Genomic DNA, 17,515 nt, shown 5'->3' with positions numbered 1-17,515 from the left:
GGGCCTAATTCAGCAGCCACAAATCATGAGTGGCAAGGGGATAGAAGCCAACTGGCGTGAGAGGTGAAATTTAGTAAGTGGGGCCTCAGGACTGACTTCTGATAAGCCTTTTTAAATGAGAAATGCATTGCTTGCTAATGAATCCCCATTTGTAGGACTTATTCCATAGACACAGCCATATTTAACTAAAATAAAAGTCCAAGTTCCTGTGCTATATTTTCAGGAACTATTCTTTTCACTCTATCACACCACTGTTGTGCATTATTATTAATGTGTTATAGTACTGCATTCACTTCAATCAAAGAAAAGCCTTCAAAATGTTACCATTTTTTGTATTGTAACAGGATATCAGAATTTTGATATACCATTCTATGTAAGCTATGACTGTCTGCAGTGGATTTTGTTAATCCAAGGCTAATTCTATGCAGAGAATATGATCATACAGAAGTAAAAGTTTCCATACATTTTTAGAAAATGAGATGGCATGATTGCTGCCTGAGTGTTAGGGCTAGAAAGCGTAACAAGGTTACACATTTTTTAAAAATTCTGGTCTAGCAGCATGTCTAGCATCTTTTGATTTATGTTTAATTAATCTACAGGGAGAAACAAATGGGTGGTAATTGGTGGGGTTTAAGATTTTAGTGGGGAAACCAGACAGGAGCAAAGATTTAAACAAAAGTCGATTGTGAGCAATGATTTGGTGGAATAAATGAGCTGATTCCCAAAATGCAGTTTGATTTATGGCTGGAGAAAACTACATTTGACTCCTGCTGGAAAAAAAATAAAATGAAGTTGGCGAGTTGCAGGAGCCGAAGAATAAGTCCATTAACCCCAATCAATTTCCCATTATCCACTCTTACTTTCATTTTAGCTAGCAAAGGGCTCACTTGGACCCATGGTGCTCAATGCAAACTAATCCCTTTGTCTTTCCCCTTTATAAGTGGGCCCTATTGTGAAACAGGGTTCTTTATACCAGGGAAATTACCACCAGGTCTGCTGGAAGAATAGGCCTTTCATCCTTTAATGAGCAGATTGTTTTCATCCTCTGCTGTGAAGACTGACGGAAGCTTAGACTGCTGTAGAGACTGTAGATGCAATGAAGAGGACAGGATGCTCTGGCTGTTCTCCTCACAGTAGGTAACAGGCTTAACAACACAACCAGCACCCCTACCCACTCCCCTCTTCTCCCTGACAAAGTGTTTTTACAATGCACAATTACAGAGTTAATGATTGAATTTATGGTCCTTTTAAGTAAGATTCCATCCCATTGTTATGCCACTAAAATGGAAAGTTGTTTTAGCCTCCAAAGGTCAAATAAGATTAGCACTCTTGTCATCTCTTTGAAGAGGTTTTGTTGTAAAATGGCCACTGAATACCCAAATAATAACAGAGACTGGGGCTCAAACTCTGTAACCTGTTTTAAACTCTTGAATAAATATGGCTCAGGGCTAGACAGTATACACTTTTACAGTTACACTGGGAAATGATCATTGCTAATGAATTATATTAGAATATCACAGCACTCACAACCTCCTCAGATTCCTGAACATGTGGTCCCATGAAGCGACACTGATCAGATGATTGTTAGCAGCCCCAAATGCATGAGGAGCGCTGACTGTAGCATGAGAAACACAGTAAATGGTTAGAACTCGAACAAAACTTTTCTACTGAAGTGCTAGCAGAATAATCGGACTTGTTCAGAATTTTATTTCGATGTTTTTTGTCTCATTAAATATACAACTGATACTGTACATAACTCATGCAAAAGGTCATTCCTTTCCAATATGCAACTTTACTTGACAGGCATCAGTGAACCCATTAGGTTAGGTTTAGCAATTATAGAGTTGTAGCACTGGTGTCTGAGGTCATAGCTGCCTGGTGCAGGTAACAGCTGGCAGCAGGCAGCATGCGGAGAGAGGAGGGAGAGTCAATGGAATCAGGTCCACATGCCTTGCACAAACAGGACGTCCTGCTGAGAGCACGTTAACAACAGAGGCACTCCATCGATCCGGCAAGCTGCTACAAATCATAGTGAGGCAACTCCAGAAACCAACTCATCAGCATAGAAAGAAATAAGCATGCAACACAAAAGAGTGCCCTTTCCTATAGTTCCCCTCCTTGTTTGAAACGAAAGAGAAGTGACAGCGGTTGCCAAATGCGTTCTCTCTTCCCCCCCTTACAATCCTCCACTCTAAGGGAAAACTGAAAGACTACGTGAGCCCGGCACATATTGTCTGTGTCTCTGATCCAGAGGATCAGTGGTGTACATTGTGGTTCAGAGAGAAAAATACAAAATAAAGAAAGACAGACAGCAATAATCTCCCCCAGTTGCCATCCAGTAATGCAAGCCACTGTGGTTTCTTTTAAGTTTGTTCATGTATACAGTAAATGCCACCAGATTTTGTTCCATGCCTATTCTAACTGTCCTAACCTATCCAGGTCTATATGATGACACATTTTAGTTAAAATTGTTACTGTGAGGTTGCCGTTAAGAGGTTGTGACTTTCCTTTTATGGTAACTCTTGTAGATAGTTTCATGTCACAATTTAAAGTTTGTGTGTTTGCGTGTTTCCCTGCTTTGCCTTGCTTTTCCCTGTGCAGAGTAAGCCATAACCAAACAGAGTGAGAAGTGCGCTGGTGTGTTTAAACTGCAAAAGGAAAAGCAAGAGTTAATTCCACACAGCCAGGGCTTCTCCCCACATACCTGAAGAAGGTCTACAGAAGAAGCATTTTGTTTTTCTTCTTTCCTTCCTCTTTGTATGGAAATAAACTCAAAAATAATTCTGTCCACACGGATTAAATAAAACATTAATTCTTTAAAAAAAATATATGATTTGACAAGAATGTTATGTCACACAACCAGCATTCTAACACTTTCCAATCTAAAAAAGAAACATTTAGCCAGGAAAGAGAGAGGTGCTGAGAAGCCAGATGCCGTCCTATTACAGTAATTAGAGGGTGTTTAGGTAAACAACTTCATGTATTCATCTGTGGTGGAGAAAAAAAGGATCCATCCAATTGATTTTATTTCTGCTCCATCTCCATATCAATGATTCCCAATGTCCCTTGGCAGCAATCTTCCCTTGTGGAGCAACTAGATGATATACTAGGAAATAGACCCATCTGCTCTGCACTCCAGGGTGTCTTGGACACTCATCAATATTGTACAGTATGTTATACTATAGTACACATAGATATCAGAGCAGAATGTGCTATCATGGAGTATCTTGTGTATGTACAGTAACTGGCAGCCATTCATGTATACTTATATAAAGCCCTGTGAGATCTGGAAGGATATGCCAGTTCTTTTTAGATCTCTAAAATGGACTGGCATAAAATATACAGTATGATGCCTGCTAAACATCTAACTAGAAATGGCCCCTGTCCCAAAATATAGATGCTGAAAGCTGTTTTTGATTGTTCACATGTGGCTGCATTTTTTTTCTTTGATTGTAGTTCCCAATTAGATTCCTTTAATTATATGAAGTCAAGTCAGAATTTTGTCTATAAACTAACCAGGTCTTTTAACACTGGTATGTTTATTGCATGGATTTGCACTATTAAACAACAATAGTATAATTCTACCTCATCATTGTTTTTCACGTTAATGCACAAACCTGTTGTATTAATAAATGACTCCTTTTAATTTTATCTTTATTCCAGACAAGCTAATGTGGCATGCAAACTAGAAACCTTCTCATGACCTGAATTTAAATGCAATAAATGAAGATGTGCTCCATGGTTTTCAATACTTTTCCATCTAAGATATCGCCATATTTCTTACCTCTCTCCAATCTAAAAATAGAAATTAATTATAATTGTATAATATTAATTATACAGGTGCCTTGAAGAAAGACAGGCTAGCTAATACATCCAGACTTCAATGCCTGTATATCCTAGACTAGAGCACTTGAAGTAGCAGCTTCCATTTCCCACAGTACCTCCCTGGCACCTGAACTTAATGGCAGTCTCAGCAGATATGAATTATCTGTCTTTTGGTTCTTGTATCCTGCCCTCCCACATGCATCACTTTGCCGAACTTCCTCATCATTTGATTAACACCTTTCCTCTATCTCACCCAAGACCTTCCGTGACCTTTCAACTCTGGATCCTTTTGATCAATTTGCAGCTAAGCACTTCCTGATGTTCTCCCTCTCCCTGTCTGCTTCCTGCTCCATCCATATCTCTCCAGACCCGAGCGGGCCTCCTGGAGAAGATTGCTCAGCCTTGGGTATCTGACACCACGCTCTTCCCCCAGCAGTTCAGTGTGACTCTGTGCTCGTCAAGCCTTGAGGCTTTCTTGGCTTTCCGTCTATAAAGTTACTCAAGAAGAGTGTTGTGTTTCTCTTACACATTCTGGGGAGCTGCAGAATTCCAGCTGCAGGGGGAAGGGGAGGAGGGGGGTTCAAGTGGAGTGAGAGTGGCACTTCCCCATCTCATCTGGGGCATTATTACAATCTGGATTGATACTGTATATCCAGTATATACTGTACATGTTCAGTTATATGTATGTACAGTTTTTGTACGTACAATGAATCTTCACTGATAAAGTGTTTTTACCAAAAAACGTAGGTTTCCTAGGAAAAATAAATAAGAGGCCTATTTGATTGATTTGCGTTGCGTATTCTTGGTTTTCATATAAATACATTGGTTTCCGGTTTTATTTTACATAAAACAAATATGCTGTATTTTACCCAACCTTCCTTGGAAAATTCTACGGACAACAAATCCCTATTTGTTTCACTATCTCAGAACCATGTAAAGCAAATAGGCTCAGGCACAGAGATTAAGGTTTTGGGTCTCTTTTTCAGCTATGATGCATCTTAGTATAGCAATCAATTAAAGTGTTATTAAGCGTGTGCAAATGGCTATTGAAGTCAATTATAAGACCCCTTTCATCTTCACAAGTTATTTTTAATAGGGCTTTAAACTCATTGCAATTAACTTTGGGGTGTCCTTTAAGGCCGCCATAGGGGGGAAGTCAGTCACTCCCAATCAGATCAAGCTCTTGTGTTACATGTGTACACACGCTCTCCTGAGCTGATTTCGGACTGAGCCTCCAGCATCAGCTCAGACATCTTTCTGCTCACTTTCATCTCGCTTATCGCTCGCATTTCGATTCTCCTTTAACACCATCAATCCCTAACCGTCTTTTTTTTTTTTTGGAAAACCTTTCTTGTGTTTGAGAAATGCAATTCAATGAAGGCCATGTGACTGACGTAACTATTGATAACCGAAACAAACAATCTGTTCAGGTTTGTTGCCTTTTTAAATGGTTGCTTGAAATGAAAAACTGGAGAGACATTTATCCTTGGTGACACCGTGTAACGGTCGGGAGAGGATGTTTGTTTACAATGGAGCAGTGTCAATATAATGATTTTTATTTTAAATGTTTTCCTTTTATTTTTTCACAGTGTTTTTCTTTTGGCAGCAGGTGGAATTGAATGTTCAATTATAACAGAATTTCATCACTTAAAGGATTTCAGTGTTATGCATACACAACAGTCTAATAACTGGCAGAGCAAAAGGAAGCAGTGAATAAGCTTTTGATTGCAGCTGCAAAATAGTTTTGGAATTATTAAACTATTTGAACTGTTTATATTTTATGGCCATAATTGCACCTGGTTATAAAAGGACTGATGGTTTAGTCTGGCTGTCAGTAGAAACTTTTAAGTGAGTTTCTTTACTGAAAATGTGGTTTGATTGATAATTTCAGCGTCAATAAGGCCACATCCACAGAAACTTCCCCTATTTTATGCATATGTGTTTTTAATAAAACCTGATGACCTTTTACATTGAAACAGATACAGATTTACTACCTGCACTTTCTTTTATTAGAGGTAGTAATACTTGATTGATATCATACGACCCCACACTCTTGTACCTACCCTCATATGTAATGGGAAAAGAGAGCAAGGCTATTTCACAGAAACTGTGCCTCTGTACTCTGTCATGTCTTCTGTCCTGGTTCCTGACCTAGACTTACGTCCTGCTGGCAGAATCACAATTGCCGAGCAATCTTGCAGAAAAAGTATTTCAGAGAATGGATTTGACTACTTCTTCCTGCTGTGCTATAACCTGAATAATGTCAGCAAAGTTGCAAATGTTGAGGCAGAGCACACAGTGACCAAACCATACACAGATACCTGATTCTGGGCAACATCTTCCCCTGCAAACACAAAATGAGAAATAAAAGTATGAGGCAAAAGCTTGTCTTGTACAATATGACCAGAAGGTATCAACTTTCTACTGACTACAAGTTGTAATGGTAATGCAACTCTAGGTCTTCCTCAATGTAGCGTTTAAAATACACAGTTTGGACACAATAGAAAACTTTGTTGCACATCTTTTTCAGGATCCAGGACCATGGGAAGTCTCCAGATGGTTTAACACTTGTTCTGCAGACACCAGATGCTAGCCAGATGCAGGTCATTGGCTGTGTATGGACCTGCCATTGTAAATTATTACTGCAATAAAAGCAGTAATCTGAAGGCCCCAGCTTCACTGCAAACTGAACTTGAGACACCATCTAGCTGTTAGGACTTTGTTGCACGAAACAGTGGAGGTATCATGTGCCACAAAAACAGGAATGCTTTCAGTTGATGGCTTTTTTTTCCACAAGATGTTGTGAACTTAATGCAATTCTCTCTGTGATACTGTGTTGCAATATCTCACATCACCTTGCCATTTTCCCTACATCTTTCATCTGTTCAGGCCTCACTATAACTCTTGCACATTTTCTTCCCCATGAATATTATTCTACAGGTCCCTTGTGGTAAAGACCAGATTCACTGGGTATTCAAATGGGTGTCTCAAATTTTAGGGTTGTGCAGGAATTCCAGCCTTCAGGAATTTTTACACAAGGTCAGATGCATTTCTGGTCACATTTACATTGAAATGGGGCCATAAAGATTGCCATACATTTTTTCCTTCTCTGTTTGTTTAAACAGCCTTATAAAAATGATTCTTTTCTAATGAACTTAATTTTCACATACCGTGCCTAGAATGACATTGATATTATTGTATTGCTTTCATCAGATGAATGTTCACCACATGCAATGCATTTTTCTTCCACTTCAATAGTTAGGACGTGGAAGAGGATTTTAAATAGTCTGCCAGTACCAGTATCATCTGGTGGTCATTATAGGGGCGTTTGCTGTTAAATTAATTCTTAACAGGGTAACATCCATGATTTGCAGCTTCAGCATCCCAGGTATACCAGGAAAAGAGGCTGCATGGAGCAGGATCAGAGTGCTTGAAGGGCAATCAGTGTGTTTACCTACTGTAGCTGCAGCTTTTGAGCAGAGACCACAGGTAAAAATCATGAAGAAAATCTCAATAGTGGGCTGTGGTGGATGAACTGGGTTCCCTCTTATATGAAAAGTGCTTTGAGGTACTTTGGGGTGCAAAGCCCTAGATAAATGCAAGGGAAAATCTATTGCTTATTACCATGCATGGCTTAGTAAATGCCCTTTTTATGGAAAAATGTTTTTTTTTTTTTTTTTTTTAACACCAGAAGAATATCACCACCATTTTGGGCCAGGATCTATCCGTAGGACTCATCATGGATCTCCCAGTTGCATTGCTCCTGGGTGGTATGTTAGGTTGCACAAAACAAATAGCACAGGCATAGGGTAACAAAGTTGCAATACTTGTCCAAGCTTTTCTCTTCTGACATATGGTGGTTAAGACCATATCAGGTAACAAGTAATGCAAACAATTTGACTCCTTTGTGAACATGACAGAATTTCCATAATACAGTAATAAACGCAGTTTGCCACCTCTTAAAGGAGCCTTAATGAGAGAAAAACCGATAAGACAAACCATCCTGTTACCCACATGTATTGTTGGAGCCTAAAGTGCTGGGTGCCGGGGCACATCAGCTGAGGAGTGATGTGTGCATGTTGATAGTCCATTCCTGTGGTTTCATGCCGTATGGAGGACAAGGAGAGTCTCCATACATAACTGTGTAAAGTGCATACTGAGGCAGTGTGGATGGTAAACAGTGTCTGTGCCCGGGCTGTAAGAGGTGACATTTTGTTTTTCCTAAGTAATTAAGGTCTGTGTTTCAAAGGTCCCTGAGTGCAAGCTGGCTGTGCTAATAGGAATAAAAAGGCTTAATGGACACCCAGTGGACTGTATTATTTACCCACATGGCTCCCCATTCTCGCCCCTCTCTGTTCTTCAAGAAATAGCTGTAAAATCAAATGAACCATAGCAATATGTTTGCCATATGGCCTTTGATTGTTAAAAAAGTAGTTCAAACTCAATCCATATTAGCAGTGTGAACACTAGCCAGACAGTTTTTAATTTCTTTTTGAAGGCTGGTGCAAGTGCCACTCTGTGCCTGATTTAGTGCGGCAATCGAGTTTCATAATGGCCCCCTAGTGATTAATAACAGCGATTTGTTTAAAGTCCATAGTCCCTGTGTGACAGGGAGAAATGAATTAACGGCTCTAAAAAAATAATATACGCGTTGTAAATACTATGATGGTGAATCATCGCAACGAATAAGATCAATATGTATCAGTTCCACTGTTTGCAACGTATTAATGGCAAATGCAATCTGGCGGACTGATTCTGTTAGCTCTTGTTGGTAATTGTTTGGGTGCTTACTCTGGTTTATCTTAATGCAGTTCGATTGCTTTGCTGGAGTGCAAGTAATTCTATTGCACTCCAGTGAGCTTCTAATGAGCAACTGCAGAACGATAAGAAAGCGTGTTGATTATGCTGCTCATATGAACCTTTAATGATATTTCTGCTACATCTGCAAAGCAAGCAATCTTGTGACAGAAATTAAAAAGGGATAAGGAAGCATTACTGTACTTGTCTTAGCTTTGATGATTACTGTTCACAACACAGAAATTAATGATGATTGCCTTTGTTTTGGAGGGCATCCAACACTGTAAATTGGTGTTTGCTAATTGAGTTTACTGCATGCAGCTTTTTCTTTCTTGGTGCATTCTTTTGCTAGTAGTAGTAAATAGATATGAAGCAGCAGTTTCATATCCCCTTTTGTTCATATTAAACTGATCTGGTATTGTTTATCACAATAGTTAAGGGTCCTTGTGAATCAAATCCAAATAGTGTTTCCAAGTCAAATGTTTTAAGATTAAAAAAAGATATTAAAAGGAACCTAAATCTGGCAATTGGACTTTATGGTGGTACTTTTGGCAATGCTGTTTTCTAGCTTACAACTCCTGTTATCTTAAGAAAGAGGCGCTCAAGGTTGGCTCTTTTTACAGTGCAAGGCAAACATGAATCAGGACCATACTGTACAGTATGTTATGGCATCAAGAAAGGTAGAATGAACCAGGACCATCAGAGAGCCCTGTAAAAGACATCACTGCGTTAGATTAAAAAACGCACATGCAGGCGCTGGTTACAGAACCCAGTGCAATACAAAAAAAACCTAGAAGAACATGGATGAACAGATTTGTTTTTAAGCAGGACAGATTAAGATATTTCAATCAGAATTTATACTAGTATATACTAGTAGTGTCTATACAACTACAGTATGTACTGCTATACAAGTATTGTCAGAGTGCTGATTACCCTGGATAGCGTGTCCTGACAGTACAGGGAAGAAAGTGGAGAGTGAGAACACATTATTCCTTCCTTTCTTACAATAAAAGTTAGAAATAATCCACAGCTCAGATTTCAACTCATCACTCAGGAGGGGAGTTAAGACTCTTTTTTTTTTCTTGATTGGGCATATTCAATCAAAGCAAATTCCCACAACTGGCCTCTCAAGCTATAATTAAATAAAACTTTGTCAGAAGCTGACCCCCCCAAAGAAAAACATCTGACAGTGCTGTCAATGAGTGAAATAAAAAGAGTGTGACCTGACACTGTCCCAAACACACAGCATCGCTTCTGACACAACACCTCATTAGTAATCAAATATTCAGCTACATATCTGTACAGACATTCGCATTCAACCAGAACTGTCAAAGAAATATTTCACACCAGTGGGTTTAACTAAGGAGGCCCTAGGATTTAAAATTAACTGCTCCATTATTTTCTTTCATTTTTTGCCTCTGTTATTTTATTGAGGCATAAAAAGAGGCAGTGTTAAGTGCCCGGAATTACTGTGGTTTGATTGCATAGGGTACTCATATAAATAATTTCTTGGACTTATACAGTGTAGTGTTTTTCATCCCGAAGGATTTTACTTTTTAGTGCTTTACATACTGTATGGTGGAGAATCCAATTTATCCCCCAGTGAAGCACCCACTTGCAGTTTCACCACCCAGCAGTGAGAATGAGAAATTAAACAGAGGAGTGGGAAATAAGAAGAAACTTGGTTACAAGCATTTCATTCCAGTTTCATTTTCTGTTTTGCATTTCAGTTTCAGTTGCTATTTGTTTTGGTCATGGTATTTGTGTGGATGTTCCCATGACCTCCGATTTTAATAGTGCAAGCTGACAAAGAGTTGAGCGGACTTGAGAGAGGAGACTGCAGGATGAGTGCGGTCCTTCCCCTGACTGAATTGATCTCTATTATGCGAGACGGACAAATGTAAGCAAAAGCATCGTGGTGATTGCCCAGATCAGCTGCGGACATACTGTACTGTAAGTGTAGTGTATTCCTGCTTTGTTGCTTTTGAAAACGGAGGGAGGGACTATAGACGTCTTCCAGTTCTACTTCATCGCCAGACGGTGTCACTGCACAGTGCTTTTTAAAAAGGGAGAAATCAAATTACATTCTTGAAATGATACATTGTGACGTGTTTTTTAAACACTCTTTGTACTGTAATTCGCAAATGGTACAGCTGACTTGCATTGCTTCTTTTAACATGTTTTACAGCACCTGCAGTCCTTTAAAAATCCCGGTGGGGGGGAGAATTGTTCTTATCGTGCTTTTCAGCGCAACATGGAAAGTGTTTTGACAAGAATATCAAATACTGACCAGCAGCCGTAATCACGTTAGTTTTAGGGTAGGGAGTTTGTTGAAACTCGAGTCGTTGGAGCGTTAAGTGTTGTGCGTTGTCAAGTGGTTTTGTCTGTTGAGGTGGAACTGAGGTGGAAAAGAATATTGCGCTGCTTCTCACCAGGACAAATGCACTAAAAATGAACAGATTGATGTAAGATCTATTTTTTTATACTCCTTGTCCAATTATTAAGCATAAGCAATTGCGTGCACCCCTGTTTCCACAGTGCATTCTTCGCCTCGCGCGACGACTCCGGTGGCTGACGGAGAAGGGTCGTGTTGTGTTTTCGACCTGCTTTTTTTCACGGGCAGTGATTTATACACAGCGCGCCTGTGTAACTATGTTCTTATACCTCATGAATCAGACTTCTAATTTCCACATTTACAATTTCAATGCCTTAAATCATTTTGTACTTTTCATTTTGTAAATTTCAGACAGCTCTTGCCAAAATGATTGGTGGGGCTTCACAGCCAGGCTTTCACTTACTTTAGAGCTCCCGGATTAACTTTATGGCTACCTTGTGAACACTGTGTCTGTGTTGATTACGAAAAAAACCTGAGCTTATTTAAAGGCTAAATTACATGTTTCTACCTCTGTAAATTTTATTGGTCTCCATTTGCTAAAAATGCCGCCAAACTATGAAGGAACCACTGTCCTAGAACTCACAATTAACTAATAAGATATGTCTCATGTTTTGTTAACATTTATATTAACACAGCAGTTCATGTCTGGGAGTTAATGAAGGCGACCTTGAATCAATGCTTCACTTGTTTAAAGAACCTCTTTGTGCCAACTACTTCCCCCTGGTGGACAATCTGTGAAACAACAGATCCCGAGAGTTCTGCCGTGCCTCTGATTCTAGACGTTTTATTTACAGAAATTAAAGACAAAATATAATTAATTATAGTCACCAAACAATTTATCCTGTTTTAAATCTAATGGTGGGCTACCCTAATATGGAATGGGTCTGATCCCTGTGAACTATTTGGAGCTGGGACATTAACATCATGGAACGTACAGTATGTGAGAAAATATTAAAAGGAAGTTCAGTATGTGTTGCTCTTGCAGTATCCCTGTATGTCTTTTGGTTGTTAAATTGTCTTTGTAGAATTAAAGCAATGGTAAGAATTGCACCCACTTCTTTAAGGCTGTGCATGTCTTGCTTCTCCACAGCTAGGACGGCCACTTCAGAGAGGTGTGCTTCAGAAATACGTAGATTGCAGGTGATCATTGCTGATCACTCACATATCGTGATATCTAATTCTGATTCACTCCACTCGTAAAAGGAGACGCGGGTTGAACTTCCTGCACTGCAATAGGCTGTAGACTTAATTTCTTCAAAGCAGTTGGTAAGACCCGATATTGTAATCAGCTTTTTCTCTCTGCGTTTGTCTGGTTTAAACAGCTTGGCCTTGTACCGACTTCATATGTAGTTCACAGACTCTTGTCTGGCTACGTCTAAGCCTGCTGGTGTCTGAAATCGGCATTTCTTCAACTCTCTTAGGGTCTTCACATGACCCCACATGATATCAGATGACCCACCTGAGTTTTGTATATACAGAATTTTATTTTATATAATTTGTATAGAATTTATACTCCTGAAAACTTACTGTTACTCTTTGTAATATTTGCAGACCATATTTGGTTTCGCTGCCTTTATTCTTTAATCTGATTTTATGTGTTTTACTGAATGTGGATTATAGTTTGCTTGTGTTTCATTTTCTTTCTGATGAGCTGCTAATCAGCCACAGCAATGCACAGCGGAAATGTGAAATGCATTGCTAAAGTTTTTTAGACAAATTCCTTAAATTACAGAAATTCTTTCAAGACCTGCAGTTTGATTGCTAGGCCTTGTGCTGCAGACAATAGAACCACTTGAAAGAGACCTCAAGACGTCTTGGCCCGGCTGTTGTATTTTGAGTGTCACTGTTGAATTCCGCCTGTCTTCCCTTCCTCAGACGCCATTGGCTCCAACTTTCAGCTGCAACAAATGCATTCTTGACTTTAAACATAAAGGAATAAAACATAGCAGACAAACACAGAGCCAAAAGGAGACCGTGGTGATCTGAACACAGTGTTTTTCTGGAGGGGTGGCTGCCCTTTGTTCAGCAGTAGTGGGCAGTAACACAATGGACTGCGTTTGAAACAAGTTCCCGAAGAGGATTCTTTATTAACCCCGGGGGAACAGAAACACCTTGAACTGGGATGGCTTTGAAGATGGGGAGGGTCTCTGCCGGGTCAGAGCCCTGAATACAGCTCTAATCTGAGGCAGCTGCACAGCTCTAGCCCTTGCCCTGATGTATTTTAATTAAGAGATAAAATTATTAAGGCTACAAATTACCCCCGCCCGGCGATCTTTGCTCCATGATAGCAAGCAGATGGTCCAATGCAAGACAGCCTCCTTTAATAAAAAAACATTTGCATTTCATGAGTCTTAATTATGTCTGTTTCTCTCGCCCTCCAATGTTCTGGTTGTCAGGAAGCGCCCCGACTCTCTGAAGGAACCATGATAAATTAAGGAAGACCTTCTGGCTTGATCCATGTTCATTGTGTGGGTGAAATTAAAAAATATTATCTCCCCAAAGACTAAAGGGGCTGGGGCTGATAAAGGCAGCAGGGGAACAGCAAAGAATGAAAAACTATTATTTTACATTCATTTTTCCATGATCCCCTTGCCTCCTAATGATGGGAACATGAGCTGGGACTCGGAGAATTCTGATAAATTTATGTTTGCGTATTTGTGTATTTGTGTATTTGTTTTGACCTGAATTTTTTTCCACTTTTGGTGAATGCCTTTACCTCCGAAAGAAGAAAACGAATGCTCGGTAACTTCCGTGTAAAAGACTTGCTGTACACTACTAGACACGAGAAATCATGATAATGTTGTATGTCATAATAGTCATGTGAAGCATCGTACACATACAATGTGTTCATTGCCATGTTGTTGTTGTTTTTTTTTTGCTTTGTCGGTTTACTTCTGCTGCAGAGACAAAATGAAGAAATCACATGCAGACTGTGTTGTACAAGTGTTCTCGTGATGCTAAGGGACAGGTGAGAGAGATTGCTCTCCATTGTGCAGGCTCAAGTGGGGCTGTCAGTCTGCCTCTGCGGATAGCAGGCCCCTGGGGTTACTCTCAACAAGGCCAGCTCTGCACTTGGACTTGAGTCAAAAGTCCTTCAGAGCCATGCTGCTCATGACAACAGCACCATGTTTTCCTGTAGCCCCTGTCAAGTGCGACAGAGACCTGACACATTTTCCTCCTCAGATTTTGATGAGTAAGGTGCCAGACGAGCTACAGCTCCTTAAAATGTATTGAAAGTTCATCATATGAACAGGGATTGGAATAAGGTGCGTGGCACTTGCTAAATTCATCAACCAAGGACTAATTTATTAAGTGTTTACTACAAAATGTGTGAAGGAATTAAAATGTGAGAAGTCCAGTACTGCTGGAAAAGTGAAGGAATTAAATAACATGAGCAGAAAGCACAGCTTACTGTGCTCATGGTGAAATCCACAGTAGCACTGTAAGATATAATTCCTCTCTGATTCGTTCAGAAAGAGCAGATATTCCAACATATAAACTTATTTAATTCTATTAACTTTCCTTAATTTATTTAATAAAAGTGTACTCCAGTATTTTACTTATTTGTTAGAAGTTCTAAGGTTATGACGCTAAAAGAAAGACCTCAGTACTGAAGATCCTTCTAGGAAGGGTGATATGAAGTGGGGGCAAAGTACAAGGACTACAGTGGGCGGTGGTCTTGCCCGAGGACACGTGCAGTCACTGTACCCCCCTGGATTGAGCGATGGGCTCTCAGGGACGCACCCCCGAAAGCAGGGCCACAGATGGAGATCAGAGGATGGTGTCCCTGAGGACCCCCGAAGTTCAGCGCAGTCAATAAAGGCGGTGGAGGGGCCTGGTGGATGGCCCAGGGGTGATGGAGCGAGGTGGGGCCAGATCAGATTACACACGGGAAGCAGTTCAAGAGTTCATCTGCGCCGCCATCACCAATTCCCCATCACACGCCCCAAAAGGGACGTGTTCCAAATATATTTGCACCCATCCCCCACCCCAAACTAATAGGATTTATAGACTGTATTCATTGGAGGGCAAACGGACAATATCTGCATCCTATTGTCCTATGTTACACCGTAAATCGTTACACATATATTAAATTATATATTAAAGACAGAGTTACTTCAGAGTGGGAATTTTCAACCTTTTTCCCTCAAGCACCCCTTTTCAATAAATCTCTTTCTTTAAAGACATTTGTCCAAATGCAGTGCATATTTCTTATGAATAATGTCACAATCAAACAAAAACCTGATACCCCTGAGTACTGACAGAGGAGATCCACTATATAAGAGTGTTGCTTGAACACACCACTAGAAACTTTTTGAGAAGATTCCCTTTTTTTACTGGAGACACCTTGGACGGTCTCTGTGGACCCCTAAAGGTCCCGTGCTTTAGGGGGCTTATTTTGTGTATACTTGTGTATCTCATCTTGGTTGTCTATTTTCTACATCAGTCTCAATTCTTGCAGTTTTCGTGTTTAAAGCATTAAATCAATTAATCAATTATTTTGCTGAATATGTGCAAAATCTGGAATAACTAGTGCATGCTTGTAAACGTTCCTGATGCCTTTATTTAATGTCTCCGTCTTTGTGAATGATCCTGTTGCAGTAATGACTTGTAATAATTTCTCCAATTGCTCATCAGACATCAGACATCCAACACGATTGAACAGCTCCTTAATGTAGCAAGCAAATGGCAGATTTACACAAATATGTGCTAAACATATACAAATGAGCAGAAGAACTTAAGGATGGTTAAAATCAGAAGACTGAGCACAAACAAAGGAAATAAGTAGCATCAGATACCCTATCATATACGCAGCATAAAAACATCAATTAAACCTAATGAGCAAATTTCCAATTAATGATCTTGCAAGCATTTTAATAAGACAAAATTAGGTCCCATGCTCTTGGGACAGATTTGATCTCACACAGTGTTTTTTCTGCTATTTGGTATTCACTGCACAACATCAATTTGAGGGGGCAGATTTTCAGCAGGCCTGGTTTGAACTGGATGGCTTGTCTTTTCTTAAATGGATCCACTAACAAGAAGCAGAGCATAGATTTATAGCTCAGGCCTTTCCTAATCTAAGACAGAAAACACCTAGAGCATTCTGTGTTTTTTTTTTAAAGAAGGCTGTTATGGAGTCATAACTGGTCTAAACTGATTAAATATGATGTACTTCTGTGGGACAGTCATTCATTGGTCATGGTTGTTATGAAAATCTGAGAAGTCATGGAGAGTTTTATAAACAGTTTTACATTGAGGGTTTTTTTACATATTAGTATAAAAAACCTAGGAGTCAACTTGCGGTCTGAGATTCGCACAAAGAGAGCAAAGATAATCATCACTTCTTCAGGGTAGTATTTCATCAGATAAATATGTAGGGTCCGGCTGCTAATTAATTGAAAACAAATGTATAACATTAAAGCAATCTTGTCTTTAGAAATTAAAAAATAAATTTTATAATATGATACTGTAATAAAGTTGGCATATGTGTGTATATATTTGAATTAATCGTAATCATTATTAAATGCAGAAAAATATGTTTTATCTTGGAACAGCATAAGGTCGCTGTTCCTTTTAACCACAAGGGGCAGTAGTGTATCATGAAAAGCTACAAAGGCTGTGTAGCGTAACCCTGACGTTTTATTTAGCGCACCTATAATGTGTAACAAATTGAAATACAATTTGGAGCATGAAATATGTCTGAACAAGATTATACAGATCATCATCCCTTTTTGCCACGGTGCAGCACTGAAACTCTTTGGGTTGCTCAAGTTTTAATGAATGCAAACATTTTGTCTTTTAAAATTCAAAAAGGAGGTAATAAAAAGCGGAAAGAAGATTTTTGTTGTATTGTGTGATATGTTGTCTTTGATATACTATAGGTCAATTTAGACATACCTGAATAAGTCTTCGTGACTGTGAACGCTATGTGGCGCTGTTGCTTCATGTATGGAGAAGTAGGCGTGAGTACGTAGGGTTTATTTCAGTCTGACTGGAAGAACTGCCCTTGATTAGCATTATTGGAGGCGTGTAGCTGCGTGCTTTGTACGCACGTTTTTTGACCTTTGGAAAACCGTTAACTACGCTGACGTTTCACATTTTCGTCTTAATACTAAGAGTTAATTATGCTTCGTATTATTTAAAAATATGTAGGTTTTTCTGCACTGGTAAAATGTTTTTTTTTTTGCTAGCAATATGACAAGATTGGGCCTCGTTGATTTTTGTTTTGCTCACTTTTGATTCTCGTTCCCTTTTACCTTACTTTTCAACCACGTTGTACTCAGATTCCTAGTACTGTAGATTCCTAGTTTATAGTACATAACATTTTTAGTCATCTAAGAACGCGAAGACAGGATTCAGGAACGCTTATATTTGGCTCATTGTGTTTGTTTTTTTTCTTAAATTGACTTTTGTTTCACTATATTGTTTTAGATGAGAGATACGTTTCTCCACTGGTTACAACTAGGGGGTTTGAGGTTAACGATTTCCAAATTC

Source organism: Lepisosteus platostomus, chromosome 11, assembly GCF_059453375.1.
Source record: "Lepisosteus platostomus isolate fLepPlt1 chromosome 11, fLepPlt1.hap1, whole genome shotgun sequence".
Classification (NCBI taxonomy): domain Eukaryota; kingdom Metazoa; phylum Chordata; class Actinopteri; order Semionotiformes; family Lepisosteidae; genus Lepisosteus; species Lepisosteus platostomus.
Note: the sequence above shows the minus strand (reverse complement) of the source record.